Source organism: Dasypus novemcinctus, chromosome 14 (genome assembly GCF_030445035.2).
Source record: "Dasypus novemcinctus isolate mDasNov1 chromosome 14, mDasNov1.1.hap2, whole genome shotgun sequence".
Taxonomy (NCBI): Eukaryota; Metazoa; Chordata; class Mammalia; order Cingulata; family Dasypodidae; genus Dasypus; species Dasypus novemcinctus.
Window position 1 is genome coordinate 8,004,383 of NC_080686.1, and position 18,540 is coordinate 8,022,922.

Below are 18,540 nucleotides of genomic sequence, written 5' to 3' on the forward strand. Positions count from 1 at the left end.
ATCTATTAAAACAATTTTACCAAAAAAAAAAAAAAAAAGGTCCCCAAGCACAATTTATATTACTTTATAGCCTCATCTGATATCTGATAAACATGCAGTTTTACTGTTATTATCTTTTTATTTAGGATTTTTCCTAAAAGCACAATGCAATACGTAGAGTCTCTTGAAAATCATCTTTCAGATCTTTTACAGAATGAACTTATGCACTGCTACTGTAGTATTCTCAAGGACTATATGTAAACCCAAAATGTTTACCTGAGATTGGATTTTGCAGAAAGCAAAAGACTTTGCTTCGAAAAAGCTTTCATGAATACTCCTCTTTCACAGAGAATCCTCATTGATTAACCATTTGGGGAGCATAAATAATTATATGGATCATGCCCATACTTTGTTTAACGATAAAAAAGTATAAATGCAATTCATTTTGAATTTTGTAAAACAAAAGAGTAGACTGAAACCTAAAGAAGAAGTAAATTGTGAAGTTTAAGATAAAACAATTGAAATTATGAAGTCTAAGGAGTAGAAAGGAAAAAAAATGAAGAAATGTGGAGTGCCTGACACTTGTGGAATACGCCAAGCATACCAATATACTGATAATAGGAATCTTAGAAGAGAGAAAGGGGCAGAAACATTATTGAAAGGAAAATCAGCTCAAAATTACCCAAAAAGACACCAACGTACACATTCAAGAAGCTCAATGAAATCCAAAACACAGTAAATGCAAAGTTATCCATACTCAGACATGTTATAAAATTGCCCAATGCCAAGGACAGAGAAACCAGACTGAGGAAAAAGAGAGAAGAAACGTGCCATGTACAAAGAAGCCTCAGTAAGATTAAATGCAGTTTTCTCTTCAGAAATCATAGAAAGAAGGCAGTGAATGACATATTTAAAGTACTAAAACAGACAAGGGCAATCAATATACCAGCAAAACTGACTGTGATGGTTTGACTATTTTGTGGACCCCAGAAAATCCTGTTTTTAAAGTCAATCCAGGGAAGCAGACATGGCTCAACTGATAGAGCATCTGCCTATCATATGGAGAGTCCAGGGTTTGATACACAGGGCCTCTGACCCATGTGGTGAGATGGCCCACGCATGATGCATCTGTGCGCAAGGAGTACTGTGCCACACAGGGGTGTCCCCCATGTAGGGGTGCCCCCCACACAAGGAGTGTGCCCCATAAGGAGAGCTGCCCCACATGAGAAAAGCACAGCCCACCCAGGAATGGCACTGCACACATGGAGAGCTGATGCAGCAAGATGACGCAGCAAAAAGAGACACAGATTCCTGGTGCCGCTGACAAGAATGCAAGCAGATGCAGAAGAACACACAGCAAACGATACAGAGAGCAGACAACAGGGGGGAAGGGGAGAGAAATAAATAAAATAAATCTTTAAAAAAATAAATAAAAAATAAATTCAATCCATTCTTGTGCATGTAAACCTATTGTGGGTTGGAGCTTTTAATTAAATTAGTTTAAAGGCATACCATATAGAGGTACCATACATCCTCCTCTACCAACACCTTGCATTGTTGTGATACATTTGTTACAAACTATCGAAGAGTATCATAAAATATTACTACTAACTACAGTCCATATCTTACATTTGGCGTATGTTTCCCCCAACCCATTCTATTTTTTTAAACAAATCAATTTTATTGATGCATATTAATAAGGCATACAATTTATCCAAGGTGTACAATCAATGGTATTTGGTATAATCCCATAGTTGTGCATTCATCACTTCAATTATTATTAAAGCATTTTCAGTATTTCAATAACAATGAACAAAAAACAAACAAATGAAAAAAAAGGAAATGCCTCCCCTCTCAATATTTCTTTCCCCTGCTGTACATAGCTGCCATTTTTGGCTATTATTGCACAGTTATTTATTTGTGTATTAAGAAGTTTTACTGAGGTATATTCACATACAATATGATGTAGTCAAAGTGTATAATCAATAGTTTTTTACCTATTAAAAATACCTTTATTATAAAATTGTAAAATAAAATAGGAAATAGATTAAAATTATAAAACTTTTTATTGATTCTTTTTTCCTTTTTTTTAATTGTCTTTTTTTTTTTTTTAAGATACATCGGTCACACAAAACAGTGTCCTCTTGAGTTCCCTCCACCTGGAAAGTTTCATGGGAGACTAGGTCTTTAATTGGGTCACCCCATGATGTCATCTCTTACTGGAAGACTGGAAATTAGTCTAAATAGGAGGGTGCTACAGAGAGGTTAGGAGAGGCTGGGCCAGGCAACAGGTCCAGAGAGGAAGCCAAGGTTAGGTGAGAGCTATCTGTATATGTAATAAGGGATTCCTTTCCCCGGCCTCTTCAACCTAGAGCACAAGACATCCTGGGCACACCAGATCCATCCTTCACTGGATTAGGATAGGCTTGCCATGCACAATGGGAATGTACATGTGTGTCCAAGAATGGATGTATGAAGCAAAGACTAAAATCCTTAAACTTTCAAAATCCTGGACTTTTCCTCCTTGGCTTCCAGAGAAACCACAAGTGAAGGATACTTTGTGGTGCCTGGAGCCAATATCGTACCCTGCTGCAATAGTGATTGGTGTCATGGTAGCTACAGGAGAAAGGGGATTTCATTTATATGCTGTGGGATCACTGCAGATCCACCTCTCTGTGTGGAAATGGTGCAAATGCAATAGAATATATTGTGTAATGTGTGTTCAATCCTGGGTTCCTGTCCTCTCCCAAATGCTGCCCCCTCTAATTATTCAATTTGTCTGGGCTTTGTATAACCTCATAAACTGCTGGCTTGGTGACTGCTAGGTAGGCTAGTGGGTGTAAATATGTGTTGGTCTTTCTCCATGTTCTTTTAGAATTTTTATTGTTTACCAACTTCTCTTTTGCATTGAAAGAAAAAGATCCAAAGCATATTTAACCGAAGATTATGCACTAGGCAAAAGGATCTGAAACATAGGCTTGGGGCCTCTTCTTGAAGCAGAGATCTTGAACCATTCTTTCTGTTGTTTCTCTTCTTCTATTTCCTATTTTGGAGTAGATCTACTTCCTGAAAACTTACCCCTTGCCCCTCTTCAGTCCTCCCACCCCCACCCCCACATACATTAATATTGGATGGCATCTCGACAACTCTTCAATGATATAAATCATTTTATAAAAAATACTTGAAGAATCTAGGGACACTCTATCTCTCATGGCCAACTTTCTGAGAAAACACTTATGACTGAAGCCAAAAGATTAACAGTGCTGTATTTGGACTGACCAAATCAATTTACTTATCAATCATAGGACAGAGAGGAACAATGTGGGTGGAGGGTTGGTTTCCATGTAGAAAGTGCAGGTGAGAGACCAAGAAAAGGTCACTCAGGAACGTTTATGCATGTGCAAGAAACTTATGTCAAAATGGCCACAGATTGTTTAAGAATATAACTCCATATTTACTGCTAGAAATCAAAGCTCTGTGTGGAATATTAAATTTATGAGGAGGAAAGGAACGTAAGAAAGCATGTACTTGTCTGTTCTTTCCCTAATTCTTTCTGTTCATTCCTGAACAGCAGGACACTGAGATCCCTTCGACTTTTGTGACCCCATCACTGGGATATGTTTATTTAATGGTTGATTTTATACTGAGTACTTTGTTCCCTCTGCTATCATTCTGTAACACATGCTTACCCTTTCCCCTTCCCCTCTTTTCCCTAGAAAAATACAATGAATAAAGACTTACTGATAACCCTCAAAAAAGACTTTAGGGAATGAAACAAAGCTGAATGAAGTATAAATGCCAGTACTCTGCATTTTGGTGTGGAACTGCATTTTTTACCTTTAAGAGTATCTACAAAAGAAATTTTTAAAAAGTCATGATAAATCTATGGTTTTGGACAAAATATTAAAAGATGTAATTTGTGACAAGAACTACATAAGGAAGGGGAATGAAGGTCCATAGGAAAACAGCTTTTGTGCGCTACTGAAGTTATTAGTAACAAATCAATGACCTTGTTATAGATTTAGAATGTTAAACAATTTAAGTTCCATAATAAAAGAAAATGGCAGAAAAGTATGCAAACAAGGAAATGAATAGAATCTAAAGAGATCGCTATGACAAATCAACTCAAAACAAAATTATGCAGTAATGGAAGAAATGAGGGGCAAAAATGCTGAAAGGGTTACAAAAAACAAATGCAAAATGGCAGAAGAAACAAAAGTATTATTAATAGTTACTTTATTTTTTTGTCATTTATAGTTTACTTTTATTTTAGACATGATATTTAAGCAATTTACACAAAGATTTCAGAAATCTTTATTACATCAAAATTACAAAAGGTTAAGTGTAGAAAGAAAAATTACTTATCCGAGGCCACACACACAATCAGTGGGCAAGATGAATTTAAGTCTGTCATTTCACGTAGATAAAATGTTTGGTGCTATGCCAGATATTCTCAACTCCTAGATACAGAATGCCAAAAGGTGCATGGTTAGCCAGGTTGGGATAACCAGGTTTCACTATTAAAAATGTATCAGGGAGTTTGGTTCTTCAGAAAATCAGCGTATGTAAACAAGTCCAAAAAGCTTTAACTTTGCAAGCCATCATTTCCAAATACATCTTTTGTTACTTTCAAATAAAATACAACAAACATCTTGACATCCCAACCACTGAAAAACAGAAAGAAGACCTACTTCCTGAGGTGATAGTGTTAGTAATCCAAGTTAGTTAGTTATTAAGTGAGCAGTTAGTTATTAAGGTCTACCAAGCATGTGATACCATCAGAATGTTTTTTTAAAAGTTACAAATATATGTACAGCTCGGTTTACATGAAGTGGAGAGAAGGTACATCCTTCATTTCTCACCTTGCACCTCTGCCTAGTTGAATATAGGACCACTTAAATTAAATCCTAGGGACATGGACTTGGCCCAGTGGTTAGGGCATCCATCTACTACATGGGAGGTCCACGGTTCAAACCCTGGGCCTCCTTGACCCGTGTGTAGCTGGCCCACGCGCAGTGCTGATGCACGCAAGGAGTGCCCTGCCATGCAGGGGTGACCCCTACATAGGGGAGCCCCACGCGCAATGAGTGCGCACTGCAAGGAGAGCCGCCAAGTATGAAAGAAAGTTCAGCCTGCCCAGGAATGGCGCTGCACACACGGAGAGCTGACACAGCAAGATGACGCAACAAAAAGAAACACAGATTCCCATGCCGCTGACAACAACAGCAGTGGACAAAAAGAAGAACACGCAGCAAATGGACACAGAAACAGACAACTGGGGCAGGGAGGGGAGAGAAATAAATTAAATCCTAGTTTCTAGCCAGAATTAACTAAGCATTGAGTTAGCAAATTTAAACTCAAGGGAGTCTGGACTCTTCGCCTTTCAAGGGCCGTGCGGAGGAGATGAGAAGGTTAGCAAACAGACATGAGCTCTGAAACCCCTCCCCCTGGCAGGAAAGCTGGCGCTGCTCTAGCTGCTCTGCCTGCACCCGGCTGCCCTGCAGCGTCCATCCCTGCTGTGTGCCCCTGTTGCGCAGGTTCCTGGGGAGCCAGGACTGGCAGTCTCTGAGAGTGGATCATTGCACCATTTTCATTAGCGGCAGAAACTCTAGAAATGGCATTATTTTCTTCTCCAACACTGAAGAGAACATCACATCCTTTTGCCCCTCTTCCCCCACTGAAACCGGGCCAGGGGTGGGTGGGAGAGGGCTCTGCTCATGAGGGCAGGGCGGAGCAGTCTCGGGCTTGGAGACAAACAGGACACTAGGGGCTTTGACTCACTCCCACACAGTGTGTCCCTCCCCATGTAGCACAGGGCAGGGACTTTCCAGTGGGGATTTTGGGTGCCGACCAGATGTGACATTTTTGGAAAATAGCACTCTGTGCCACGCAGCAGGGCAGCATCGGTCCAGGCAGGCACCAGGTGCCTCGGGTCCCTGAACCATCCTTGTCGGTGCTACCAAAGCTTTTCCAAGTGTGTGGGTCTGTGTATAGGGCCCCACTACCACCCGATGTGACGATAGTTACTTTAAATGTAAACTCTCCAGTCAAAAGGCAGTGCTTGTAAGAATGGATAATAAAGCATGACATATTTACTATTAAAAAGAGACTCAAGTTAAATTCAAAGGCGCAAGGTAAAAGCAAAAGGAAGGAAAAAATATACCACACAAATAGTAACAAAACTACATATGAATGACTAAATTATTACCAGGAAATAGAGACTTAAAGAGATAAATCTAAAGAGGACAAAGAATGACACCATATATTGATAAGTGTACAGTTAATCAAGAAAATATAATTGGGAAGCTAATTTGGCTCAACTGATAGAACGTCTGCCTACCACATGGGAGGTCCAGGGTTCAAACCCAGGGCCTCCTGACTCCTGTGATGAGCTGGCCCACGCGCAGTGCAGATGTGTGCAAGGAGTGCCCTGCCACGCAGGGTTGTCTCTCACGTAGGGGAGCCCCATGCAGGAGGGGTGTACCCTGTAAAGAGGGCCGTCCTGCATGAAAAGAGCACAGCCTGCCAGGAGTGGCACCATACACACAAAGAGTTGAAGCAACAAAAAGAGAACAGGACCGTGCGCTTTCCCGGCGCCATGAGGGGGCCGGGGCGCCATGGGGGCAGCGGGCGCAGCGCGGCGGGGCCCAGGTGGCTGCGCGGGGCAGCGGGTGCGGGCTGCGGTGCTGGGCGGCGGGCGCCTGGCACTGAGGGCGCGGCGAGGTGAGGTGCTGGCGCCGGAGGGCGTTCTTCCCGAATTTGGGGGCACTTGGCCCGAGGCGCGGCTGCGGGGCCAGTGGGCGCGGGCGGAAGCGGCAGGCTCCGCAGCGGCGCCGAGGTAGAGATGGCTCGGGCCAGACAGGTGAGCGGGGCCCGCCCGGCGGGGGGCGGGGCCCGCTGGCTCGGCACCGCGCTCCCCGAAGGCCTGCCCCAGGCGCCCCACACCGCGCGGGTAGGGCCAGACTGGGCGGGGCCGCCCCCTCCCCCGCGGGCGCACTGTGAGGTCACAGCCGGCCGGAGTGTCGTGGGGCCGGGGCCGAGACGCCTGGAGAGGCCGCTGCGGCCAGTAGCTGCCGCCGCCACCGCCGGCCCCTTCACCGGCTGCCCCGATCAGACCTAGCCGGGAGGGGTGAGAGGGATGCGGCTTGGGGCCTGGCTGCGGCGCCTCACCTCGTAAAGGGCTGCTCTTCCGCCTCACCACCTCAGCTACGGGAGGCCAGGGCCGCAGCCAGCTTAGAGCTCGCCTGGGTAATGTGCCGAGAGGGAAGGGCGAGACGGGGAGGAGAGAACGCGGGCCGCCTGCTCAGCGTGGGCCGCCAGATGCCCTTTCTTTTTTTTTTTTTTTTTAATATTTATTTATTATTATTATTTTTTAATTACATTAAAAAAAATATATGAGGTCCCATTCAACCCCACTGCCCCCGCCCCCCACTCCCCCCACAGCAACACTCTCTCCCATCATCGTGATACATCCATTGCACCTGGTAAGTTCATCTCTGAGCATCACTGCACCCCATGGTCAATGGTCCACATCATAGCCCAGACTCTCACGTTCCATCCAGTGGGCCCTGGGGGGATCTACAGTGTCCCGTAATTGTCCGTGAAGCACTATCCAGGACAACTCCACGTCCTGAAAACGCCTCCACATCTCATCTCTTCCTCCCGTTCCCCACACCCAGCAGCCCCCATGGCTACCGTTCCCACACCCATTCCACATTTTCTCTGTGGACATTGGATTGGTTGTGTCCATTGCACACCTATGTCAAGTGAGGGCTTAGATTCCACATGGGTACTGGATGCACTCTTCCCGCTTCTAGTTGTAGACACTCTAGGCTCCATGCTGTGGTGGTTGACCTTCTTCAACTCCATGTTAGCTGAGTGGAGTAAGTCCAATAAGTCAAAGTGTAGGAGCTGAAGTCTGTTGAGGCTCTGGGCCTGGGTGTCATACTATCAGTCCAGAGATTCAAATCCCCTACATATATCTTAAACTCAGCACCAACTACAATTCCAATAAAGTAGCATGCAAGTCTTGTGAAAAGAGATCCCCTCTGAGTCCATTTCCATCACGCAGAAACACCAGCTCCAAAGAAGGGCCATCTGTCATGGCAGTGAACCCCTTCTGCCATGACCATAGAACCCGTGGGTCTCTTTATCCCTCAAAAGAACCAATACCTGGGGTTGTATCTACCTTATCTGTCTCTTAGACTCTGTTCAGTTGTACATAGGGGTATTCCTTCTGACAACCTCCAGACTCTTTTTTAGAGACTCACAGCCTTATAATCTCATTTCTCCTTTCCATTTCCCCCTTACATTAGGTCAAACCGCTTCCCGAAGTCATGTTATTATATGTAGACAGGTATATTCTGCTGTTCCACATTGAATCTTTAATTCAAGGTCATTTTCTAGTTGCTTCTTCAGCTGGTATGTGGTAGTGATCCCTCGGTGCCAGGGAGGCTCATCCCTGGGTGTCGTGTCCCACGCTGGGGGGAATGCATCACATCTACACGCTGAGTTTGGCTGTGAGAGTGTAGATGCCCTTTCTTGACTCCGGCACCCGTGCGAGGCTTCGGTTTCCATCGATTACCACCTCCCCGTGAGCAGTTTGATAGAAACCCCAGAACACACACACCAGAGGTGTTGAGCCCTTCTGCATGGGAGTGCTTGCGAAACTGAACACAACAAAAATATGGATATGGGAAACCAACATCCTTCCATCAGCAGGCTTCAGGAAATCCAAAAGGAAGTAAAAAGTACAGAAAAGCAAGTAATTGGCTTCCGTAGTGTGTCAGATGACAAGAATTACAAGAAACTGGAGACGGGAAACGGACTTGGCCCAGTGGTTAGGCCGACCGTCTACCACATGGGAGGTGTGCGGTTCAAACCCTGGGCCTCCTTGACCCGTGTGGAGCTGGCCCATGCGCAGTGCTGATGCACGCAAGGAGTGCCGCGCCACGCAGGAGTGTCCCCCGCGTAGGGGAGCCCCACATGCAAGGAGTGCACCCCGCAAGGAGAGCCGCCCAGCGCGAAAGAAAGCGCAGCCTGCCCAGGAATGGCACCGCCCACACTTCCCATGCCGCTGATGACAACAGAAGTGGATGAAGAAACAAGACGCAGCAAATAGACATAGAGAACAACCGGGGGAGGGGGGAATTAAATAAATAAATAAATCTTTAAAAAAAAAAAAAGAAACTGGAGAGGATTCTAACAAAACAGCTTTTCGAAATAGACTCTGTAGACACTTAAGGGAAAGGAGACATCCAGCAAGCCAGAAAGAGGGCAGCACGGGAGACGGAAGGTCTTCTCAAAGAGTTGGAGCAGAATGCAAAACACCCGCAATGAGTGGAAATACAGAACATTTTTAAGGAAGCCCAGTCCCTCGTGAAAGAGAAGATAGCGCCTTTCTCTAGCGGAGGTAACCGTGTGACTGATGAATTCAAGGAAGGCATCCAGGGTGTCATTCTCAGGCTGACACACGTGAAAACCCGAGGCAAGGTCTCCCTGCAGAAAGCAAGGTATCACACTCTAACCAAAATCTGTGCAGTGTAGGAGATCATTGAAGACTGCCTGAAGAGGCAGCCTTCCCTGCCGCTTTCTGAAGATGCCCACCCTTCAGTCTCCAAAATTAACTCTGTGATGTGTGACATGAACAAGGCGAGAGGCACTCTGATGGGAGTGAACAACGACGAGACTTGCAGGCACTTGTCGTGTGTGCTCTCAGGCCTGATGGCTGATCTGGATGCTTTAGATATGTGCGGGCGTACAGAAATCAGGAATTATCGAAGGGAGATGGTAGAAGATATCAACAAACTATTGAAATATTTGGATTTAGAGGAGGAAGCAGACACTACGTATGCATTTGACCTGGGAAAGAATCAATCCATTTTAAAAACTGAAAAGGTCCTCAAGAGAATGAGAGAAATAAAAAATGAACTTCTTCAGGCACAGAATCCTTCTGAATTGTACCTGAGCTGCAAAACAGAGCTGCAGGGTCTGATTGGACAGTTGGATGAGGTCAGTCTCGAGAAGAACCCCTGCATCCGGGAAGCCAGGAGAAGAGCAGTGATTGAGGTGCAGACCCTCATAACTTACATCGACCTGAAGGAAGCCCTGGGCAAGAGACAGGTGTTGGTGTGCAAGGAACACCCGTCCCATAAAGCAGTCTGGAGTGTCCTCAGGAGCTTGTCAGAGACCCAAGAGGCAGTTCTCTCGTTTGGGGGAAATTGGACTGATAAGAACTACATCCAGCTGGAAGAGCTGCTCACCCAGCAGCTGCTGGCCCTGGACGACGTCAACCCGCAGGGGGAGGAGAAGTGCAAGGCTGCCAGGAAGCAGGCGGTGAAGCTCGCCCAGAACATTCTCAGCTATCTCGACATGAAATCCGACGAGTGGGAGTACTGAAATGCCCCAGGCCTCACACCTGCCTTCCCTTGTTTTGTACTTTGTACATACTTATATGTATTTATAGAGAGCTTTCAGTTCACTGAGCCTAAATATGATTTATACATACCTATTTCAACCTCGGTATTTATGATTTAAGCAAATTATATTCAGTATCTTTGCTGCTTTTGATGCTGCAAAACCAATATTACAGCACATTACCTTTTCCATCTGGGTCCTTATCTGTATGTGGTATGGTTTTGTTTGTTGATTGGTTTTGGTTTTGGTGTGTTTTTCTCCTATTATCAAAATATGAAATAGAGGCAGCTTTTGTAATTATTTTTAAACGGCTTTGTCCAAGCATTTAAATGCAGATATTTCACAATCTCAAAAAATAAATATAACCTTACACAATACTAAATTATGAGAAAAGGGAACATTTTTCAATAGCTAGGAGTGGTCCAAGCACAAAGCAGCAAAATGAAGTATATTAATATGCTGAGTAAAGCAGAAGGATCTGTTTCATTTAGAAATCCTGATTTGGGCATACCAATTTTAATAGGGTGGAGGTTTTTTTGTTTATGTGTTCATTAGATGGTTTTGATTGAAGTTCTGTTCTTTTGTAAATGTATTTCATTTGAAAGTGTTGCATTCCCACCCCCTCCCCCCATACTCTGCATTTAGAGGGGAGATATCTTATTTTTGTGTATGACATAAGAAAATTATGAAATGTAATAGTAAAGAAAAAAAATGAGAATTTATTGAAAGGATAAAACACCAGCTGTTAAATAAAAAAAAAGAAAAGAAAGAGAGAACAGATTCCCAGTGCTGCTGACAAAAATACAAGTGGACACAGAAGGACACACAGCGAAAGGACACAGAGCAGCCAATGGGGGGTGGGGAGTGGGAAGGGGAGAGAAATAAATAAATCTTTTCCAAAAAAGAAGATGTAATGATTATAAAAATATATGCACATAACATCAGAGCCCCAAAATATATGAAGCACACCTTGACAGACTTAAAGGGAAAAGTAGATTGTTCTACATTAATAACAGCAGACTGCAATATGCCACTTTCGATAATGGCTAAAATATTTAGACAAAAAACTAATAAGGAAATAGAGGACCCAAATAATACTATGAAACAGACATAAATATCACAATTTGTTCAATACAAGAGACCACATTTTCCTCATAAGTGCACACAGATCATTCCCAAAATAGACCACATGTTAGGGCACAAAATGAATCTTAATAATTTAAGAAGATTGAAACCATACTAAGTATCTTCCCTAACCAAAAAAGAATGAAGCTGGATGTCAATGATAGAAATTGGAAAATGCAAAAATATGTGGAACTTAAATAATACACCCTTAAGGAGTCAATAAATTAAAGAGAAAATCACAAGGTAAATTAGGAAATATCTTGAGATAAAAAGAAAATGAAAATATAACATATCAAAACTCATGGAATTCAGGAAAGGAAGTACTCAGAGGGGAATGTACAGCTCTGAACACTTACATTAAAAAGAAAAGACTACACCAGGATGCTCATCACTGCATACCTGCCCTGAACATGCCCTGCAGGCAGAAGCAGGTTATGAATAGCTAAAGCTATGTAAGGAACAATCAAATTAAAGAGACCTAAGCAAAGGATTAACTGATTTAATACATACAATAAAGAACCTGAACTGGAAGAACTCCTATTCAGTAGGAAGTAGAGAGGGCATATATCCCTAACAAGATGATTGACAACCCCCATCTCAAAAAGCGAAGAGTATGTACAACTCCAAGCAAAATAATTCCTTCCATCTGCCCATAAAATCTAAGCCCCCTTGCAATCTGAAACAGAGTGGACATCACCATCCCAAATTCCTCAAAATTGAGGAATGAAAAAACATAAGGGGCAAATGCAACTGCAGACCAAAGTAGACTTACTATTTATTGTAGTAATGGAAGAACTTGTAACACTGATAAAAAGATAGTGGTTATAAGAGGTTCTGAGGTAAAGGAGAGGTAAGAATAGGTGGAATGGGGCACTCTTACAGCATTGGATTATTCTGAATTACATTACAATGACAGATACAGGCCATTATACATTTTGTCAAAATATATAAAATTGTACATTGCAAAATGTAAACCATAATATAAACTGTAGGCCATGGTTAGTAGCAATGCTTCAATATTTGTTCATCAACTGTTAACAAATGTACCACACTAATGTAAAATGCTACTAATAGGGGAGAATGTAAGAGGAGTAGAATGTGAGTTATATGGGAATACCCTCTGTTTTTGATGTAACTGTTTTGATGTAACTACAACTTCTTTAAAAATAAAGTTAAAAAATAAAAAAATCCTATGGGATTCATCAAAACCACCCAAAAAAAAAAACTGAAGAGGGAACATTCCTTAACTTATTCTAAGTCTCACATCACCCTAATATGAAAGCTATGTAAATATACCACAGGAAAATAAAGACCAATATTCCTTGTGGATATAGATGCAAAAATCATCAACACATGTTACCATAAACCAAAGTAGATTTATTGGTATTCTGGTTATTATCTTGTGTTAACATAAGAAACTATAACATTGATATATAAATATAGTGGTTGCCAGGGATTCAGAAAGGAAGGGGAGGGATAAATAGTTGGAACACAGGGCATTTTTAGGGTGGTGAAATTGTTTAGTAAGATACTGCAATGACGTACACATGAAATTATATATTTGTCAAACCCTATAAAACTGTACTTCACAAAGTGCAAACCATAGTGTAAACTATAGATTTTGGTTAGTAGTAATGCTTCAATATTGATTCATCGATGGTAACAAATGTACCACAATATTGTAAGATGTAATAACATGAGAAACTATGTATGTGGATGTGGGGGTGGGGGCGGGTGGTGTATTAGTCTATCAAAGGGCTGCTGATGCAAAGTGCTGGAAATCCGTTGGCTTTTATGAAGGGTATTTAGTTGGGGTAAAAGCTTACAGTTACAAGGCTGTAAAAAGTCCAAGTCAAGGTACCATAAGAGATACTTTTTCACCAAAGTCAGCTGCTATGTGTCAAAGCAAGGTGGCAGGCGATATCTGCAAGGTTTCAGCCTTCCCCTCCAGGTTTCCTCTCTCAGGCTCAGCTGCTCCACTTCTTCCTGATTACAGCTACAGGTGGGCATAGGGCTTGTCTTTCAGTGCTTCCTATATCAGTCTCACCTCTCTCCCAAAGGTAAGCTATAACCTCTCAGGCAAAAGGGTTGATCTGTCCTGGGACTTTAGCTGTTTGACCCTTCCTCTTTCTGTCACATGGCCAGATTAAAAATGGCAGCTTTCTCTTCCCTGTGTGTCTGAATGTATGCTTATATCAAATCCAGCAAGGGGACAGGAACTCAAGATGAGTCACACCCACTGATGCAGTCAAATAAAAAACCTTAATCAGAACAGGTAATATAATCAAAAATATCTCAGCTCAGTTAATGCAATCAAAGGATATCACACCCAGAGGAACAGATTAGTTTACAAACATAATCTTTCTCTTTTTGGAATTCATAAAACAATCTCAACCTGCCTCAGAGGGGTTATATGGGAATTCCCTATATTTTTGGTGTAATTTTTGTGTAAATCTAAAAAAATCAATTTTACTAAGGAAAAAAAAATTCCCAACACGCAAAATTCAATAGTTTCTAAACAGTAGTAAATAACAATTCAGAGAAGAAAGCAAGAAAATGTTACATTTATATACCAACAGAAAGAAACACCTATGAACAAATTTAACCAAGGATATAGAGGACTTATTCATAACATACTAAAAATCATTGCTAACCTCTTACGTTTTTTAACATAACATTTCATGTGATCTATTTATCTTTAAAAAAGAAAAGGCAATAATAAAAAATATATTGAATAACAAACAAACACATAGCACATCTCTGTTCATAGATTGGAAGACTAAATATCGCTAAATTATCGATTCTATCCAAAGCAATTTACAGACTCAATGCAATCTCACTCAAAATTCCAAGAGCCTTCTTTGTAGCAATAGCAAGGCCAATCACCAAATTCACTAGGGAAATGAAATCAGAACAAAGAGATACAACTTTATGACAACAAGCATGGCTATTACTATAATAAAAAAAGAAAATATTAAGTCCTAGAAAGGATGTTGAGAAATAGGAACTCGCATACATTGCTGGTATGAATGTAAAATGGCATTAGCTGCTATGGAAAACAGTTCAGCAGTTCCTCAAAAAGTTAAACACTGAAGCATCATAGGACCTGACAATCCCACATTGAGGTATGGACCCAAAATAAGTAAAAACAGGAACTCAAAGACATTTGTACACCAGTGTTCATAGGAGCATTATGAAGACAAGAGCCCAAAGGTGGAAGCATATCCATCAGTAGGTGAATGTATAAACAAAATGTGTAAATACAGACACACACACCTATATTACTCAGCCTTAAGAAGGAAACTCAGATATGTCACTACACTGATGAACACTGAAGACATCTTGTTGAATGAGATGTCAAACATGAGTAAACATGTGAGATATGATTCCACTTATATAAAATAGTGATAATATGCACTTTAGAGTCAGAATGCAGAGTTTAGGATACCAGGAGTGGGACTAGAAGGGAAATGTAGGGATAATACATAGTGGGTTTATGGTTTCTGTTTGGGGTGATAGGAAAATTCTGGTAATGGATGGTAGTAAATGTGGCACAAAATTGTGAATATGACTACTCCCGCTGAAAGGAATGCTTAGGAGAGGGGGAGATGGGAAAGTTTTTATTTTATATATATCTCTACAATTTGTAAAAGAAAAACATCTTAAGAGGAAATGACAATTAACTGAAAAATCATGGGTTCTAACAATGGAGGAGAAAAAACTCCAAAGGATGTTAGTGGGACAAATGGAGAAACTAGAATTTACACTGTAAGCTTTTTATCAATATTAAATTTCTTGAACCTCGTAACTGTACTTAAGGTGATTATGTAAGTGAATAGCCTTGTTTTCAGGAAATATACATGGAAACACTGTGTTTGAGGACCATGATGTATAGAAACTGCTCAAAAATGTTTAGGAAATGATACATAGATAAATGATACAATAGAACGGAAAAGGCAAATGTGGGAAATGTTCAAATTGGTGTAGATGGGTATCAAGGGAGGACTGAATTTTGTATTATTTTTGTGACGCTCTGTAAATTTGAAATTAATTTAAAATTTAAAAGTTGAAAGAAAAACTATATATAAAGAAGTAAGTTAAAATGGCATACTACTAAAACTAAATTAAAAACAAATTAAGGGGAGTGGATGTGGCTCAAACAGTTCAGTGCCTGCTTCCCAGTGGGAGAGCCCAGGTTCAGCTCCTGGTGCTAACTAAAAACAAAACAAAAAAAACAAACAGCAAGCAAACAAACGAAAAAAAAAAACAACTTAGGGAAGCCGATGTGACTCGGTGGTTTAGTGCCAGCTTCCCACATACAAGGTCCTGGGTTCAATCCCCAGCCCTGATACATCAAATAAAAAAGGGAAAAAGGGGGGGGGGGGCTAGTAATAGAGGAATTAACGACCAAAAGCACATTTAGAAAACAACTAGGGGCACGGCGGCCAGCCCCCGGCACACGCCGAGCCGCCGCCACAGTCGGCATCCGTCAGGGCACGGGGGTGTCGCGGAACAGGCCGCTCCGCAGAGCCCGCCGCGGCCCTGCGCCCGGAGGAGCCGAGGCGGCTGGTCCGCGCCTGGCGGCCCGACGCCGGCACCCTCAGGCCCAGGCGTGCTGGTCACCATGACAACAGAGACAGGTCCCGATTCTGAGGTGACGAAGGCTGAGGAGGAGGCCCTGCAGCCGCCCGAGGCCGCTGCTGCTGCGACCACGCCCGTGACCCCCGCCGGCCGCGGCCACCCAGAGGCCAGCTCCAGTGAGAGGCATCCGCCGCGGCAGGTCACTCGGCCCGCTGACCAGAGTCTAGCCACGGAGGAGAAGGACCAGGGGAGGCCGATGGCGGGTCCGAGAGGACCACGCCCAGCAAGGCCCAGAAGTCGCGCTGGAAGATGGCCAAGAAATACAGCGCGCCACCTGCCGGGCCAGCCTGCTCGACGCCTCCCAGCGCGGGTGGGAGGTGGAGAAACACGGCCGGGCCAGGTGCTGTGTGACCTGGTCTGTGCGCACCTCAGCCTCCTGGAGAAGGACTACTTTAGCCTGACCGTCTGTGATACCGACAGCCAGAAGAACTGGCTGGACCCCTCCAAGGAGAGCAAGAAGCAGATCCGGAGCAGCCCCTGGAACTTTGCCTTCACAGTCAAGTTCTACCCGCTGACCCTGCCCGGCTCACAGAAGACAGGACGAGGTCCTCCCTGCGCCTGCGCCTGCGCCTGCGCAGACATCAGCGCAGGCCCGCGCCCTGCGCCTTCCTCGCGCACGCCCCGCTGCGCTCCTGCGCTGTGCGGGCTGAGCTGGGCGCCTGCGACGCCGCGGACCGCGTGGGCTACTACACCAGCGAGCTCCCCTGGCCCCTCGCCAGACCCCCGAGAGCTGGAGGAGAGGATCATGGAGCTGCACAAGACGCACAGGGGCATGACCCCGGGAGAGGCTGAAACCCACTTCCTGGAAAATGCCAAGAAGCTTTCCATGTACGGGGTGGACCTGCACCATGCCAGGGACTGAGGGCATCGACATCACGTTAGGTGTCTGTGCCAACGGCGGGCTCATCCATCGGGACCGGCTGAGAATCAACCGCTTCGCCTGGCCCAAGATTCTCAAGATCTCTTACAAGAGGAGTAACTTCTATGTCAAGATTCGGCCTGGGGAGAAGAGCAGTTCGAGAGGACAGTTGGCTTTAAGCTCCCAAACCACCGGTCAGCCAAGAGCCTGGGGAAGGTCTGCATCGAGCATCACACGTTCTTCCGGCTGGTGTCCCCTGAGCCCCCACCCAAGGGCTTCCTGGTGATGGGCTCCAAGTTCCGGTACAGCGGGAGGACCCAGGCGCAGACCCGCCAGGGCAGCGCCCTCACCGACCGGCCCGCGCCCTTCTTTGAGTGTTCCTCCAGCAAACGGTACACCGTGTCCCACAGCCTGGGTGGAGCAGAATTCTCCCACCCTGCCAGTGAGAACCACGACGCAGGACCTGACAGCGACAAGGAGGAGGAGGATGGTGAGTCTGGCAGGTGGCGGTCAGAGGCCAGGGAGGGCGAGGTCAGGACACCCACCAAGATCAAGGAGCTCAGGTTCCTGGACAAGCCCGAGGAGGACGTGCTGCTGAAGCCTCAAGCCAGCATCAGTGAGCTCAAGAGGACGCTGAAGGGGCCCAACAGCAAGCTGATCCACTGCAACCGAGACTGGGAGCGGGAGCAGGCTGCCCTCCTCGCCCGCCTCCCCCTCCCCCAAGGGCACCCCTGAGAAAGCCAATGAGCCCCTGAAAACAGACACCATGACTGTCGGCGGCCTGGCCATCAGGAAGATCGAGCCGGAGGCCGCACTGCAGACCAGAGTCACCCCTGTGGATGCCACCCAGGTGGACGGCGGTGCGCCAGTGGGGAAGGAGACCTTACCTGCTACTCCCTCCGTCACCGCCGAGACCATTTCGACCACCATGGAGAACAGTCTCAAGTCCGGGAAAGGGGCGGCTGCCATGATCCCAAGCCCATAGACGGTGGCCACAGAAATCCGTTCTCTTTCTCCCATCATCGGGAAAGATGTCCTCACCAGCACCTACAGCGCCACCGCGGAAACCCTCTCAACCTCCACCACCGCCCATGTCACCAAAACTGTGAAAGGAGGGTTTTCTGAGATGATCGTACTGGGGACGAAGATGTTGATCAAAACCAGGCCCTGGCTTTGGCCATTAAGGAGGCCAAACTGCAGCATCCTGACATGCTGGTAACCAAAGCTGTCATATACAGAGAAACAGACCCTGTCCCAGAGGAGAGGGACAAGAAGCCACAGTGCTCCTCCTTTCTTCCCTTTCCCTGTGCCCCCTCCCCCACGCCTCTGGGCTCCCAGGAATCCTGACCTCCAGAAGAGTTGCTGGTATTTCCGGTCCAACCCAAGCCAGAGAACCCTTAAGCAGGGGCCTTTGTTCTGGATTCTCCAACACAACACCAACACCCAGCTGTGACGTACTGTCACTGATGAGAGACTGGGAAAGGAAGAGCATATATAGAGAAATATATCCAGATATAGAT

General features: G+C 44.7%; 1 protein-coding gene and 2 pseudogenes across 3 annotated transcripts in view; 2 read left to right on the forward strand and 1 right to left on the reverse strand.

The window, feature by feature from the left end:
* LOC101414223 (zinc finger protein 596-like) overlaps window positions 1–18,540 on the reverse strand; it is a 60,178-nt gene that overhangs the window by 25,422 nt on the left and 16,216 nt on the right. The gene's annotated exons all lie outside the window — the stretch shown is intronic.
* On the forward strand, window positions 8,651–10,475 carry LOC101414968 (BAG family molecular chaperone regulator 5-like; annotated as a pseudogene).
* Window positions 16,125–18,461, forward strand: LOC101417712 (band 4.1-like protein 1 pseudogene; annotated as a pseudogene).